Consider the following 16,566-nt stretch of genomic DNA (forward strand, 5'->3'; position numbering starts at 1 on the left):
ATTAAGGGCTTAAATGTTTAAGTGTTACACGTCAGAATATGTTATGTTTCACTGAGGGAATCGGTAGCTGTTCACAATGTACATTACAATCTGGTCTCATTGTTTGAATTGGAGTGATTGGACACTTGGCTTTCTTAGTTTCTCTCGGAAGCAGAACACGTATTGTAAGGTTCCAGTTCAGTAATGAGTGGCATATGGTTTCTAATTAGTCTGAACATATGCAGCTAAATGAATAAGTAAAGGGAGTTAGAGGCACAATTGCTTTGCTTCTCCCTTATCCGTTGCATGGTCTGTGGTCACGGCAGTTCCACTATTACCCTCTCACTACAATATAGGAACAACTCAAACTTATTTTCCAAACTTTTGATTTGGCAATCTGATGCAGAAATACTCTTCAAAGATCCATTACCTTCCTTCCATGTGTAATGCAGGTGCCGGAATGCAACGCACAGAGACACAAGGCAAGGACAGTCGGAGATGATTATAAACAATTTATATATTTATATATCAGGTATTCTGAACAAGGGGTTAACAACAAGGGTATTGAATGGTAATTTGAAATATTCGCAAAATACAAAGTCTCTCAAAGTAATGTGGTGCACCCAGCCAGGGAGTCACCACGTCAGTTCTTTATCTTTGTATATGGCCCTAGCGGGGGTCACCGGTTATTCCCGCTAGGCCGAAAGTCTTTTCCGGACAAAATCAATTAAAGCAAGTTTAGCTTCTTCCACCCCAACTGTTCCCCCTCCCAACCTGAGTGCCTAAACCCAACTGGCCCCCGGTACCGTGAGTGAACAGTAGAAGTGACGGCCCTGTTCACGTATGCAGCTCCTCTGCTTTCACTGGCGTGACTTTCCTGGCTCAGCAGTCTCCCAACTCCTCTCTTCCTGGCCGTTGGAGGCAGTCTCTCAAGCCGTGGATCGGGGGGTCCAGACCTCGTCTGTCGGCTGGCGACGTCGAGTTCCGCGAACTCACTCAGCACCGCAAGCAGGTTCCCACTCTCCTTCGTAGGCACAGCACTCGGGTCACATCTGTGAGGGATCCGGAGCTCATCCACCGGCGCCCGGCTGTGGCACCTCGCAGGTCTCCAGCTTAGGCCTGCCACGCGGGGCTTCTCAACACACAGGGAGGACGTCTGCTCCTCTCTGCTGCTTGGCGCCAAAAACCCCTCAGGCTTGGCGCGCTGGCCTCTTGTACCCTGGAACTCCTTCCTGGAAGTCACCTGACTGGTGTAACATACCTGGCGGCGTCCTTGCATAGTGGTCCATCTCCCACTGTGCAAGAGCGCGCACTTGATCTCCTGTCCAGAATGTCTCTCTGGCTTCCCTCCATGCTGTCTGTTTGTGTCTGTTTCTGCTGCTTAAGGGCGGCGCCCGATCACTTCCTGCTTTTTGTACCTGCTGCAGGCACACCTCTTGTGCGTCCTCAGCCTATTGCTGTCTGTCACCTGGTATATAGCTCAGCTGCGCCCATCTATTCCTGCCTGAGCATAGTGTTTCATTCAGTGTGTGCTTGCACTCTGAAGGTGCCAGGTCCCGTTCTGTGTTCTCTTGTCTGCCTATCCTGGAGGCTGTATTTCCAGGCCTGTCTGAACACGCTCCTAGCCTGTTCCTCCTGCCTTCTAGGGGCCGATTACCTAGACCTGTTCCTGTATCTTGTCTGACCTGTCTGAACACGCTCCTAGCCTGTTCCTCTCGCCTTCTAGGGGCTGATTACCTAGACCCGCTCCTGTATCTTGCCTGTCCTGTCTGAACACGCTCCTTGCCTGTTCGTCCTGCCTCTCTGGGGGCCGTATTCCCAGACCCGCTCCTGTATCCTGCTGCAGTGTCCGTCTCCTCCGTACACTCAGTTCCAGTCTGAACTCTCTCCTATCCTTTACCTGTTTTGCCTCTATGTCCGTTCCCTTCCTTTTTCTGCAGAGTCTGAACTCGTACCTAACTCCTGCTTGTTGTCTCTGTACTCCCGTTTGTGAGTTTGTGGTCCACTCGCTACTTCACTGCAAGTACCCTGTGGGTGTCTGGCTCTGCCTTTCCCTTCCTGTCTGTTCCGTGTGAACAGAGCCCTGTCCCCCCTACTCAGCCTAGCCTGCTCTGACTCCTTTGCTCACCGCTCCGGCGGTTCTAGCCTGCTCTGGCTCCTTTGCTTACCGCTCCGGCGGTTCTAGCCTGCTCTGACTCCTTGCTCACTGCTCTGGCAGTCCTGTCCTGCCCTGCTTCTGCCCGCTGCTCCGGCAGTCCTGTCCTGCCCTGCTTCTGCCCGCTGCTCTGGCAGTCCTGTCCTGCCCTGCTTCTGCCCGCTGCTCCGGCAGTCCTGTCCTGCCCTGCTTCTGCCCGCTGCTCCGGCAGTCCTGTCCTGCCCTGCTTCTGCCCGCTGCTCCGGCAGTCCTGTCCTGCCCTGCTTCTGCCCGCTGCTCCGGCAGTCCTGTCCTGCCCTGCTTCTGCCCGCTGCTCCGGCAGTCCTGTCCTGCCCTGCTTCTGCCCGCTGCTCCGGCAGTCCTGTCCTGCCCTGCTTCTGCCCGCTGCTCCGGCAGTCCTGTCCTGCCCTGCTTGTGCTCGCTGCTCCTGCAGCCCCGTCCTGCTCTGTTCTTGCCCACCGCTTCGGGCGTTCCCTCTCTGCTGTGGTTGTCTACCGCATCTGCGGTTCTGTGACCCAGTCTGTACTGGGTCTTAACCTTTCTGTGCTCCAGCCCGTCCTTTCGGCCAGTACCTCCCTGCCTGCATACTCGCCTGTATCCACCCATCTGCATACCTGCCGTGTTTGCTTATATCCACCAGTCTGTGCCAGCCTAACCTGCCTGTTCCTGAGTCCCAGTGTGTACTGGGTCCTATCCCGCCTGTGTTCCTACCTGCTAGTGCCTCCCTGTCTGCACTCTAGCTGCGCTTGCCTTTACCCGCCTGCCTGCATACCAGTCGTGCCTGCCTATACCCTCCAGTCTGTGCGCCAGCCTAACCAGCCTGATCCAGTAATCCCTGTGTGGGTCAACCCCCGTGTCCGGAGTTTGACCTGGAGTAGCACCTGGTCCCTCTGCCCGGTTTCTCCCTGGTGCACTGGCGTCGTATGCCGTCGTGCCATCTTGGTCGGATCGGCCAGATACTTAGTCACGCCCCTCCAGGCACTCTCCGGTTCATGGTCCAGTGGAATCACTACAATCACACGCACACGCCGCTCAGCCCGGGCGTGTGCATAACAGCATGCTCAGGCCATGGTTCCCGTTGAGCCCCACGGCCTTCGCTCTCTGAGAAGTTTTCCAGCGAATACATGCATTAAAATAAATAAATAAATATTTTTTTTTTCCTTTAGCTGAGTTCCAGGCGAATTACGCACCCGTCCAGATGGATCTATCTGCTCTCGTTCCCGCGGATCCGCTACGTTATTATGGGGATCCTAGACAAAGTCGTGCATTTGTGGAGCAATGCATGCTACACTTCAAGTTCTACCCTCTATGTTTTCCCACCGATCGGGTTAAGGTGGCATTCATTATGTCTTACCTGGCGGGTGATGCCTTGGAATGGATCAACCCCCTATATGAAACACAGGATCCGATCCTCCTGGACCTAATGGCCTTCCTGGTGGCCTTTCTAATGGTCTTCGATGATCCTAACCCGGAGGCTCCTGCTGAAGCTTCACTTCCCAATATCCCGGAGCAGCCCCAATGGGTAATGTGTGTGGGTAGCGCAATAGTCCTCCAGCCCAATGAGACTACTGCCCACCCAGAATCCTCACAGGGTGACTACGCTTTCCGGAATACTTCTCCCAACCTCAAGAGGCAGTCCAGACGTGCTAGACGTAGAGGCAAGCCGTCACGCCAGGGTCTGTCCTCCCTGAGACCTCCTGACCCCAACCTTGAAGTCCCTACTGAAGCTTCATCTCCCTGTATCCCGGAGAAGCCCCAACGGGTAATGTGCGTGGGTAGTGCACCAGTTCTCCTGCCCGAAGAGACTTCTGCCCATCCAGACTCCACACAGGAGAACTTCCTGCACCCGGCATCAGATGCTTCACCCACTTTAACCGGTGTGCATGTCCAAGGATGCTCCAAAGCTGTGGTTACCTCAGAGTCTGTGCACCTCTACTACCTGGCGGAGGACCCCCTGTTGCCTCCTGAATCCTCCGGGATACCACTCGATGACAAATGGAGAGAGAATTCTCTACACCCGGTACTCGATACTTTGTCCGCTTCGTCCTGTGAGCCTGACAATGGGTACCCCAAAGTGGTAGTTACCCCCGAGTCTCTACACCCCTCCGACCAGGCGGAGGACCTCCAGTTGTCTCCTGAACCCTTCGGGGTGCTACCTGGTAGCGAAAGGACAGAGACTCTCCTATACTCTGTACCTGATACCTCGCTCGCTTCGTCCAGTGAGTCCAACCTAGTGTACTCCGAAGCAGAGGTTACTCCCGAGTCTCTAGGACAGAGACTCTCCTATACTCTGTACCTGATACCTCGCTCGCTTCGTCCAGTGAGTCCAACCTAGTGTACTCTGAAGCAGTGGTTACTCCCGAGTCTCTACACTCCTCTGACCAGGCGGAAGACCTCCAGTTGTCTCCAGAACCCTTCGGGGTGCCACCTGGTGGTAAATGGACAGAGACTTTCCTATATCCTGGATCTGATACCTCGCTTGCTTCGTCCAGTGAGTCCGACCTAGTGTACTCTGAAGCAGAGGTTACCCGTGAGTCTCTACACCCCTCTGACAAGGCGGAGGACCGCCAGTTGTCTCCAGAACCCTTCGGGGTGCCACCTGGTGGAGAATGGACAGAGACTTTCCTATACTCGGTACCCGATACCTCGCCTGCTTCGTCCAGTGAGTCCGACCTAGTGTACTCTGAAGCAGATGTTTTCTCTGAGCCTCTGCACTCTTCTGACCCGGTGGAGGACCTCCAGTTGTTTCCTGAATCCTCCGGGGTACCACCAGAAAACAAAGAGACAGTGACTTTTCCTCATTATGTACCTGATAACCCGTCTATTTCTTCCTGTGAGCTTGACAAGATGTACCTCGAAGCAGAGATTACCCCCAAGTCTCTGTCCCCCTCCAACCCGGTGGAGGACTTCCAGTTGTCTCCTGTACCCTCTGGGGTGCCACCTGAAAATATGTGGAGAGAGACTTCCCTGTGTGCTGTTCCTGGTACTCCACCCGTTTCGTCTGTTGCTAAGGGTGGCTGGATGGGAGGTAGCATCCTAGCTACCCAGAGGAGACCAGTTTTTCCGGTGGACAGTGGAAGTGATCTCTTCGAAGTGAAGAATTGGCCCTCGAATTCCCTGCGGAAGATTCTGGCAGGCCTGAAGAAGAGGGGGCGTAAGGGGGGGGGTACTGTAACATACCTGGCGGCGTCCTTGCATAGTGGTCCATCTCCCACTGTGCAAGAGCGCGCACTTGATCTCCTGTCCAGAATGTCTCTCTGGCTTCCCTCCATGCTGTCTGTTTGTGTCTGTTTCTGCTGCTTAAGGGCGGCGCCCGATCACTTCCTGCTTTTTGTACCTGCTGCAGGCACACCTCTTGTGCGTCCTCAGCCTATTGCTGTCTGTCACCTGGTATATAGCTCAGCTGCGCCCATCTATTCCTGCCTGAGCATAGTGTTTCATTCAGTGTGTGCTTGCACTCTGAAGGTGCCAGGTCCCGTTCTGTGTTCTCTTGTCTGCCTATCCTGGAGGCTGTATTTCCAGGCCTGTCTGAACACGCTCCTAGCCTGTTCCTCCTGCCTTCTAGGGGCCGATTACCTAGACCTGTTCCTGTATCTTGTCTGACCTGTCTGAACACGCTCCTAGCCTGTTCCTCTCGCCTTCTAGGGGCTGATTACCTAGACCCGCTCCTGTATCTTGTCTGTCCTGTCTGAACACGCTCCTTGCCTGTTCGTCCTGCCTCTCTGGGGGCCGTATTCCCAGACCCGCTCCTGTATCCCGCTGCAGTGTCCGTCTCCTCCGTACACTCAGTTCCAGTCTGAACTCTCTCCTATCCTTTACCTGTTTTGCCTCTATGTCCGTTCCCTTCCTTTTTCTGCAGAGTCTGAACTCGTACCTAACTCCTGCTTGTTGTCTCTGTACTCCCGTTTGTGAGTTTGTGGTCCACTCGCTACTTCACTGCAAGTACCCTGTGGGTGTCTGGCTCTGCCTTTCCCTTCCTGTCTGTTCCGTGTGAACAGAGCCCTGTCCCCCCTACTCAGCCTAGCCTGCTCTGACTCCTTTGCTCACCGCTCCGGCGGTTCTAGCCTGCTCTGACTCCTTTGCTTACCGCTCCGGCGGTTCTAGCCTGCTCTGACTCCTTGCTCACTGCTCTGGCAGTCCTGTCCTGCCCTGCTTCTGCCCGCTGCTCCGGCAGTCCTGTCCTGCCCTGCTTCTGCCCGCTGCTCTGGCAGTCCTGTCCTGCCCTGCTTCTGCCCGCTGCTCCGGCAGTCCTGTCCTGCCCTGCTTCTGCCCGCTGCTCCGGCAGTCCTGTCCTGCCCTGCTTCTGCCCGCTGCTCCGGCAGTCCTGTCCTGCCCTGCTTCTGCCCGCTGCTCCGGCAGTCCTGTCCTGCCCTGCTTGTGCTCGCTGCTCCTGCAGCCCCGTCCTGCTCTGTTCTTGCCCACCGCTTCGGGCGTTCCCTCTCTGCTGTGGTTGTCTACCGCATCTGCGGTTCTGTGACCCAGTCTGTACTGGGTCTTAACCTTTCTGTGCTCCAGCCCGTCCTTTCGGCCAGTACCTCCCTGCCTGCATACTCGCCTGTATCCACCCATCTGCATACCTGCCGTGTTTGCTTATATCCACCAGTCTGTGCCAGCCTAACCTGCCTGTTCCTGAGTCCCAGTGTGTACTGGGTCCTATCCCGCCTGTGTTCCTACCTGCTAGTGCCTCCCTGTCTGCACTCTAGCTGCGCTTGCCTTTACCCGCCTGCCTGCATACCAGTCGTGCCTGCCTATACCCTCCAGTCTGTGCGCCAGCCTAACCAGCCTGATCCAGTAATCCCTGTGTGGGTCAACCCCCGTGTCTGGAGTTTGACCTGGAGTAGCACCTGGTCCCTCTGCCCGGTTTCTCCCTGGTGCACTGGCGTCGTATGCCGTCGTGCCATCTTGGTCGGATCGGCCAGATACTTAGTCACGCCCCTCCAGGCACTCTCCGGTTCATGGTCCAGTGGAATCACTACAATCACACGCACACGCCGCTCAGCCCGGGCGTGTGCATAACAACTGGGTCCAGCGTCTAAATCTGCTCCCCCTTCAACTTCTCTTGTACATCTCGGTTCCGCATGACTGTGCCTGACCAGCAGATGGCAATCTTTCTCTATCTTTGAAGCATCCTGTAAGAATCCTCTTAGAGGCTCTTTAGTCTCTATTACACATGCATCATACAGGTGTTAGAAAGCCGATGCCACATGACAATGTTCTTCCTGTAGCAGGAAAAACAATCACAATTGTTTCTCATGCTATAGAGGGATGGCCCTAGTCATTATTTTCTGCGTAGTGCCACCACCATGAGCTTGATAGATGCAGGGTTGCAATCACAGTGATCTAGTGGTACTGGACAGATGTCAATCAAACATGTGGGGGTGGTACTAAATAGTTAAAGGGATTTTTCACTCTCAGTATTCTGCACATCATTGGTGTGCCTGTGTTAAAAATAATAATAATAATAAAAAAATAGAGAGCACTCACCCATCCTAGGTCTAGCACTTCCTCTCAGATGTTGTTACGGTCACGTCAACAGCACGGATGCCAGTCCCTTGACTCAACGGATCGTGCTGTCACCAAAGCAGCAGTAGTGACAAGGAGCTGGACCCTTGGAAGGTGAGAACTTTTTGTTTCTATTATTTTTAACCGAGGCATGCCGCTGGTGTGTAGAATGCCAAGAGGGGGAAACCCCTTTAGCGCATGTGCAAAAGGCATCTAATGCGTATCCGCATAGTTTTGGCAGCAGAAGACACTTCAGGAAAACATTGTGGTTGTTTTTCCTTAAAAGTCTTTTTTATTGTCTTTTTGCCAGTTTTTAGAGTGTCTTTGCCGCCGATGTCTTTTTTAAAAATTATACTTATAAAATAGTGGAGGCTGAAGAAAGGACTGGTCACTTGTTTTAGTCGCTTCACAGCTTTCGAAGCCTAAAGTGTTGGAACAAAGTTACAAAGTACTGAACACATGCAAGTAATTTTGACATTACAGGAAATATTTTAGCTTTTGGAATCCACCTGAAAAAAAAAACACTGTGTGCACATCCCCTTAAAATGTGGAGAGTCTGGTCACTAACCTGGAATTAACCTGACCATGGTGCACTTGCAGCCTCATTTACTTAAAAATTTAAAGTTGGACTCTCTCATATATATCTATCCGTTGGCACTCAGCAAGATCCGGCGACGATAATGAGCATTGATGTCAGTACCCAGCGCCTGTGAATAGGAGGAGCTTTACTGCTAATCACAGACGCCGGAGAGAAGGAACGTGAACTACATCGGAGCTTTGTGTGAACAGTTTTACAAGTAAATTGGTAAACGAGGCACAGTGTCATGTTTTTATTTCTCTCATTTTATGTTTTTCAGGTATCCATTTCTGGACTACATCAGATTCGTTGGATTACGGTGGACCTGCATAAGTTTGTTTGTTTTTCAATTAATTAATGAATGAAGGATTGGGTGTGTTTTTTTTCTGTGTGTGTTGTTATTTTTCATTACCGGATTAGTAATGGGGGTGTTTGATAAATACCTCTCCATTACTAACCCCAGGGCTGGTCATGAACCTCAACTACCATTAACCCGATTGCCACCGCACCAGAGCAATTGGGATGGATGCGCCGATTCTTGGGCAGCTGCAGACTTGTATTTTTAGGCTGAGAAGGGCCCAATATCCATGAACCTTCCCAGTCTGATAATATCCGCACAAAGCTGTCAGCTTTACCTTTGCTGGTTATCAAAAATAGGAGGACCCCCAAGTAGTTTTTTTCATTTATTTATTTATTTATTTACTTTATTTAAACTGCACACACAAAGCACTAATTATATATCTCACTGACATCTATCTATCTACCCCATATTTATCTATCTATCTAACACCTAAACATCATCATCATTTCTATTCAGCATTCTATTCCAATACTACCTGTCACGCGGACGGCACACGGATGCCACACATGGACATGGATAGCACAGATATTGTTTTTTCCAGTACTTGAAATATGAGGACGTGTGAAGGAGGCCTGACGCTTTAGTGCTGTGAAGTGCATCATCAATGCCATCTAAATATCGCACAGTATTTCTACTATACAATCTTCAGTTCAACCTGTAATAATCTTGCTGTGTACTCTTGATGATAATCTAACTTTACACTTTCCTCTTTAATTCCATTATGCACTATACTATTTTTTTTTTTATCCTTTTTTTCATAATGCTGCAGGTATCCACATATAGTTTCCTTCTTTAATGCCTATGATATTACCAAGAATATTATTCTACTAATTCTAATAATACTACATTTTCTAATAACTAATATTTCCTGTTTCCAAGATTAATTTTGTCTCAGAAATCATTATAACATAATTATTGGTTTAAGTGGAAAAGCATAGATAATTTATACTGTCATTTTTAATTCTGGCGTATTTCAGTGAAAACCAGCAACAGAAACTGGAGAAAAGTAAAAGAATGGAAAAAAGTCACAAATTAAAGGAAAAAAAACACAACTATATCTAAACGCAATACAGTACCATACAAAGTAATAGTTGTCAATTGCATACACATGGACAAAATTGTTAGAACCTTTCTAGTAAAATTTAAAAAAAATAAAATAAACAAAAACAAATCAATTGGTCAGAAATTATGATACCATTAACTTAATAGTTTGTTGCACAGCCTTTTGAGGCAACCACTGCAAGCGATTTCTGTAACTCCCAATGAGACTTCTGCACTTGTCCACAGGTATTTTGGCCCACTCCTCCTGAGCAAATTACCCCAAGCTGTCTCCGGTGTCTTATCCAGACTGCAGGTTTCATCTCCTTCCACAGATGTTCAATAGGACTTAGATCAGGGCTCATAGAAGGTACTACGGAATAGACCAATGCTTTGCTCTTAGCCATTCTTGGAATTTTTTAGCTTTGTGTGTTTAGGGTCATTATCCCGTTGGAGGACATGCAACTCAGAATAAGCTTTCTGACACTGGGCAGCACATTTTGCTCCAGAATGCCTTGATAGTTGTAATGCACACGCCTGGGCTGATTCCACTGGACCGTGCCGGAGAGTGAATGCCTGGAGGTGCGTAACTAGGTATTCACCCGATAAGACCAGGGTCGCACGACGGCATACGACGCCAGTGCACCAAGGAGGAACCGAGCAGAGGGACCAGGTGCTACTCCAGGACAGACCCCGGACACGTCTGTTGACCCACGCAGGGGAATACAGGAACAGACCGGTTAGGCTGGCACACAGACTGGTGGGTATAGGCAGGCACGACTGGTATGCTGGCAGCCGGGTATGCAGGCAGGGGGGTACAGGCAAGCACGGCTAGAGTGCAGACAGGGAGGCACTAGCAGGTAGGAACACAGGCGGGATAGGACCCAGTACACACTGGGACTCAGGAACAGAACCACAGATGTGGCGGACAAACACAGCAGAGTAAGGCCGCCCAGAGTGGTGAGCGAGAGCAGGGCAACACGAGACCGCCTAGAGCGGTGAGCGAGAGTAGAGCAGGACGAGGCCGCCTGGAGCGGTGAGCAAGAGTAGAGCAGGACGAGGCCGCCTGGAGTGGTGAGCAAAGGGTCAGAGCAGAGCGAGACTGCCGGAGCAGTGAGCAAAGGGTCAGAGCAGAGCGAGACTGCCGGAGCAGTGAGCAAAGGGTCAGAGCAGAGCGAGACTGCCGGAGCAGTGAGCAAAGGGTCAGAGCAGAGCGAGACTGCCGGAGCAGTGAGCAAAGGGTCAGAGCAGAGCGAGACTGCCGGAGCAGTGAGCAAAGGGTCAGAGCAGAGCGAGACTGCCGGAGCAGTGAGCAAAGGGTCAGAGCAGAGCGAGACTGCCGGAGCAGTGAGCAAAGGGTCAGAGCAGAGCGAGACTGCCGGAGCAGTGAGCAAAGGGTCAGAGCAGAGCGAGACTGCCGGAGCAGTGAGCAAAGGGTCAGAGCAGAGCGAGACTGCCGGAGCAGTGAGCAAAGGGTCAGAGCAGAGCGAGACTGCCAGAGCAGTGAGCAACGGGTCAGAGCGAAGCGAGACTGCTGGAGCAGTGAGCAAAGGGTCAGAGCGGAGCGAGACTGCCGGAGCAGTGAGCAAGGCAGAGCAGGCTAGAACCGCCGGAGCAGTGAGCAAGGCAGAGCAGGCTAGAACCGCCGGAGCGGTGAGCAAGGCAGAGCAGGCTAGAACCGCCGGAGCGGTGAGCAAGGCAGAGCAGGGGTGACAGGGCTCTGTACACACGGAACAGGCCGGAAGGGAAAGGCAGAACCAGATACCCACAGGGTACTTGCAGTGAAGTAGCGAGTGGACCACAAACTCACAAACGGAAGTACAATGACAATGAGCAGGAGTTAGGTACGAGTTCAGACTCTGCAGAAAAAGGAAAGGTACGGACATAGAGAAACACAGGAAACAGGCTAGAAGAGTATACAGACAAGAACAGACACAGTAACAAGATACAGGAGCGGGCCCCTAGAAGGCGGGAGGAACAGGCTAGGAGCGTGTTCAGACAGGACAGACAAGATACAGGAGCAGGTCTAGGTATGCGACCCCCAGAAGGCGGAACGAACAGGCAAGGAGCGTGTTCAGACAGGCCTGGAAACACAGCCTCCAGGAAAGGCAGGCAAGCAAACACAGAAAAGGACCTGGCACATTCAGAGTGAAAGAGCACACTGAATGAAACACAATGCTCAGGCAGGGATTCATTGGAGCAGCTGGGTTAAATACCAGGTGACAGACAGCAATAGGCTGAGGACGCACAAGGGTTGTGCCCGCAGCAGGTACAAGAAACAGAAAGTGATCGGGCGCCGCCCTTAAGCAGCAGAAGCAGAGGCAAGCAGACAGCATGGAGGGAAGCCAGGCTAGCAGACTGGACTAGAGATCAAGTGCACGCACTTGCACAGTGGGAGATGGACCACTGGAGCAAGTTCAGAGAAGAGCGACCAGAATGGTGACTGGTCTGCAAACCATGTCCTATGAGGAACGGTTGCAGGATTTGGGAATGTTTAGCTTGCAAAAAAGAAGACTGAGAGGAGACTTAATAGCTGTCTACAAATATGTCAAGGGCTGTCACATTGTAGAAGGATCATCTTTATTCTCCTTTGCACAAGGAAAGACTAGAAGCAATGGGATGAAACTGAATGGGAGGAGACACAGATTAGATATTAGAAAAAACTTTTTGACAGTTAGGGTGATTAATGAGTGGAACAGGCTGCCACGAGAGGTGGTGAGTTCCCCTTCAATGGACGTCTTCAAACAGAGGCTGGACAGACATCTGTCTGAGATGATTTAGTGAATCCTGCTTTGAGCAGGGGGTTGGACCAGATGACCCAGGAGGTCCCTTCCAACTCTACCATTCTATGATTCTATGCAAGGACGCCGCCAGGTATGTTACAATAGTCCTCAGATTTCATTGTACTCTGAACAGATTCAAGACTTTCTGTGCCAGATGCAACAAAGCAGCCCCAAAACATAACAGAGCATTCTCCATCTGTCACAGGAGGTACAATGTTATTTCTTTAGATGCTTCATTTTTGTATCTGTGAACATAGAGCTGATGTGACTTGCCAAAAAACTCCAGCTTTGTCTCATTTATCCAAAAGGACATTCTCCCTAAAGCTATCTGGCTTGTCAATATTGCAAATTACAGTCTCACTTTTTTATGATGTGATTTCAACAGTGGTTTCTTCCTTGGTCATCTTCCATGAAGTCCACTCTGGTCAAGACAGTGATGGATGGTGCAATCTGACACTGATATACCTTGACCTTGAAGTTTTCCTCTAACTCTTTGGAAATTGTTCTGGGCTCTTTGGTTACCATTCGTAATATCCATCTCTCCAATTTGTCATCAGTTTTCCTCTTACAGCCACATCCAGGGAGGTTGGCTACAGTCCCAAAGACCTTAAACTTCTTAAATAACACATTTCCCTGCTTATTTTATCAAAGGAGTGAATGTTTCTGCCGCATGTCCAGTCCTCTATGCTCATCATAAATCAAGTCAGTGACATAGGAGCTCCAGCAGCCAATGAGCTTGCATGTAATAATAATAATTTAATTTATATGGTGACTACATATTCTGCAGCACTTTATTATTATGCGGGAACATGTTCAGACAATAAAGAGAATACAAAGTAACACATAGTTCAACAGTTCCACTTAGGAGTGAGGGCCCTGCTTGCAAGCTTGCAATCTATATATGTCACTGACTAGATGTATTAAGAGTACAGAGGACTGGTAAAATGGCAGAAACACGCTCCTGTTATAAAACAAACAGGCAGGGAAATGTGTTACCTCATGGAATGCAGCAGCTGTTAACTCCTGCTGTGTCATCTGTATACTTACTTTTCATGAGTGACTTATGTGCCTTCTCTTGGCCAGGAGCTGTGGTGACCATAAAATGGAGCTGCTCTGCATGGTCGGACACAGCAAACACCACAATACGTAGCAGGGGCACATTTATAAGATTACATGAGCACATGAACATTTTTTAACATATTCAATAGTGTAACCACATTAAGGCCAGGGTCATATGAGTCTATGAAAAAAATTGGCCAATTTTAATACAGAAAACTTGTATGATTTTCATCCATATTGTTATCCACGTGTCTGTATTTTACGTCTGTGTGGAATCTGTATTTATACATCAACATTTTAAAATGTACTTTATCAAATACAGTTTGCTAGGTTAATGATGACAATGTATCCATAAAAATCAGATGCTGTACAAATGTTCCATATGGGATTCAATATTTGCTTACCCAAAGACTTGAATGGGAAAGTCTCATTTGATATATGGAAGAGAATAGGGCACACTACGATTTTTCTTTCACACAGTCACTTGGTCGGATTGAAAAAACTGTCATCTAAACAGCCCACTTGAATTGCATTTATCAGTGGGCTCTCAGATTTCTTATTCGGACAGCACACATCTGTATTATACACTTGTTGAATAAGCTCATCCATGTGACACGTCCGAGCACACAGATCCATAGTTACATTGATCCATAAACTCAAATAAAAAATGTGTCCATGTCTCTGGTTCTTGATACTCAGAGTATCATTGTCGCTGTTCTTCTGTTTGTGAGTTTAGAGTTCACTCGCTACTTCATTGCAAGTATCGATTGTGTATCTGGTTCTGCCTTTCCCTTCCTGTCTGTTCCATGTGAACAGAGCCCTGTTCCTTCTGCTGTACCTTGCTCACCGCTGCGGCGGTTCTAGCCTGCTCTGCCTTGCTCACCGCTCCGGCGGTTCTAGCCTGTGCTGCTTTACTCACCGCTCTTGCGGTTTCCGCTCTGCTCTGCCTTGCTCACCGCTCTTGCGGTTTCCGCTCTGCTCTGCCTTGCTCACCGCTCTTGCGGTTTCCGCTCTGCTCTGCCTTGCTCACCGCTCTTGCGGTTTCCGCTCTGCTCTGCCTTGCTCACCGCTCTTGCGGTTTCCGCTCTGCTCTGCCTTGTTCACCGCTCTTGCGGTTTCCGCTCTGCTCTGCCTTGCTCGCTGCTCCGGCAGTCTCGCTCTGCTCTGACCCTTTGCTCGCTGCTCCGGCAGTCTCGCTCTGCTCTGACCCTTTGCTCGCTGCTCCGGCAGTCTCGCTCTGCTCTAACCCTTTGCTCGCTGCTCCGGCAGTCTCGCTCTGCTCTGACCCTTTGCTCGCTGCTCCGGCAGTCTCGCTCTGCTCTGACCCTTTGCTCGCTGCTCCGGCAGTCTCGCTCTGCTCTGACCCTTTGCTCGCTGCTCCGGCAGTCTCGCTCTGCTCTGATCCTTTGCTCGCTGCTCCGGCAGTCTCGCTCTGCTCTGACCCTTTGCTCGCTGCTCCGGCAGTCTCGCTCTGCTCTGACCCTTTGCTCGCTGCTCCGGCAGTCTCGCTCTGCTCTGACCCTTTGCTCGCTGCTCCGGCAGTCTCGCTCTGTTCTGACCCTTTGCTCGCTGCTCCGGCAGTCTCGCTCTGCTCTGACCCTTTGCTCGCTGCTCCGACAGTCTCGCTCTGCTCTGACCCTTTGCTCGCTGCTCCGGCAGTCTCGCTCTGCTCTGACCCTTTGCTCGCTGCTCCGGCAGTCTCGCTCTGCTCTGACCCTTTGCTCTCTGCTCCGGCAGTCTCGCTCTGCTCTGACCCTTTGCTCGCTGCTCTGACAGTCTCGCTCTGCTCTGACCCTTTGCTCGTTGCTCCGGCAGTCTCGCTCTGCTCTGACCCTTTGCTCGCTGCTTCGGCAGTCTCGTCCTGCTCTGACCCTTTGCTCGCTGCTCCGGCAGTCTCGCTCTGCTCTGACCCTTTGCTCGCTGCTTCGGCAGTCTCGTCCTGCTCCTCTCTCGCTCACCGCTCCAGGCGGCCTTGTCCTGCTCTTCTCTCGCTCACCGCTCCAGGCGGTCTCGTCTTGTTCGGCTCTTGCTCGCCGCTCTGGGCGGCCTCACTCTGCTGTGTTTGTCCACCGCATCTGCGGTTCTGTTCCTGAGTCCCAATCTGTACTGGGTCCTATCCACTCGGTGCTCCAACCTGTCGTACCTGCCAGTACCTCCCTGCCTGCATACTAGTCGTGCTTACCAGCATCAGCCAGTCTGCATACCAGCCATGTCTGCCTATACCCAGCAGTCTGTGTGCCAGCCTAACCTGCCTGTTCCTGTATTCCCCTGTGTGGGTCAACAGCCGTGTCCGGGGTCTGTCCTGGAGTAGCACCTGGTCCCTCTGCTCGGTTCCTCCTTGGTACACTGGCGTCATATGCCGTCGTGCGACCCTGGTCGGATCAGGTGGATACTTGGTTATCCCCCTCCAGGCATTCACTCTCCGGCACGGTCCAGTGGAATCACTACATATACACGCACACGCCACTCAGCCCGGGCGTGTGCATTACACTAAGCAGTAGGGCAGTGGAGTTTGTAAGCCAAACCACTGACTCCGACTCCTCAATTTCCCTGGCTTCTGACTCTACAGTACGGACTCACTACTGAGCGTGTACATAAAGTGCAGCACAGATCCATCTCTACTAAAAGCCTAGATCAGGAATAGAACAAACATTTATAGGACATTTCATAACTTTCCCAAATTCTTATTAAAACAATTTCAGCACATCCTACTGTACAATTTTATTATATAATTTTAGGAGTCGGAGTCAGTCTATTTTATACCAACTCATACTCCGACTCCACGAAAATGGACTCCAACTCCACAGCTCTGGTAAGCAACACATCACCCTGTGTAAACAGAATCTGTGCTGTCAAGAACATTGGCAGGCAATGGGCACTGAACAATCTATTACTGATCATTCAGTGTGGATAGAATATGCAATCTGCCGGTCTATACAGGCTATTAAATGATGGCTCATCAGCTAACCAGTAGCTGATTGTCAGTCATGTAGCGCCAAAAGTCGGGTGGTGTAAGCCCTGCCCTGAGGTTTAGTCTTACATACAGTCCTCATGATTTCACTTATGTTAAACAATAGATTGGGACATATTAAATTCATGAGCTGAAGCTTTC

The 16,566-nt window shown here is 50.8% G+C and overlaps 1 protein-coding gene and 1 long non-coding RNA gene across 3 annotated transcripts in view; one reads left to right on the plus strand and one right to left on the minus strand.

The window, feature by feature from the left end:
- The window catches only part of LOC141273487 (uncharacterized), a 31,701-nt gene extending 22,827 nt beyond the window's left edge, over positions 1-8,874 (plus strand). The window contains exon 3 of the long non-coding RNA XR_012322100.1: positions 8,494-8,874. This is a non-coding gene — a long non-coding RNA (uncharacterized lncRNA). The remainder of the gene's footprint in view (positions 1-8,493) is intronic.
- Positions 1-16,566, minus strand: part of PLPP4 (phospholipid phosphatase 4) — a 207,710-nt gene that overhangs the window by 16,901 nt on the left and 174,243 nt on the right. The window lies entirely within an intron of this gene.

This window comes from Phyllobates terribilis, unplaced genomic scaffold (assembly GCF_046119375.1).
Source record: "Phyllobates terribilis strain yellow unplaced genomic scaffold, ASM4611937v1 Scaffold_5__5_contigs__length_657084704, whole genome shotgun sequence".
NCBI classification, from domain to species: domain Eukaryota; kingdom Metazoa; phylum Chordata; class Amphibia; order Anura; family Dendrobatidae; genus Phyllobates; species Phyllobates terribilis.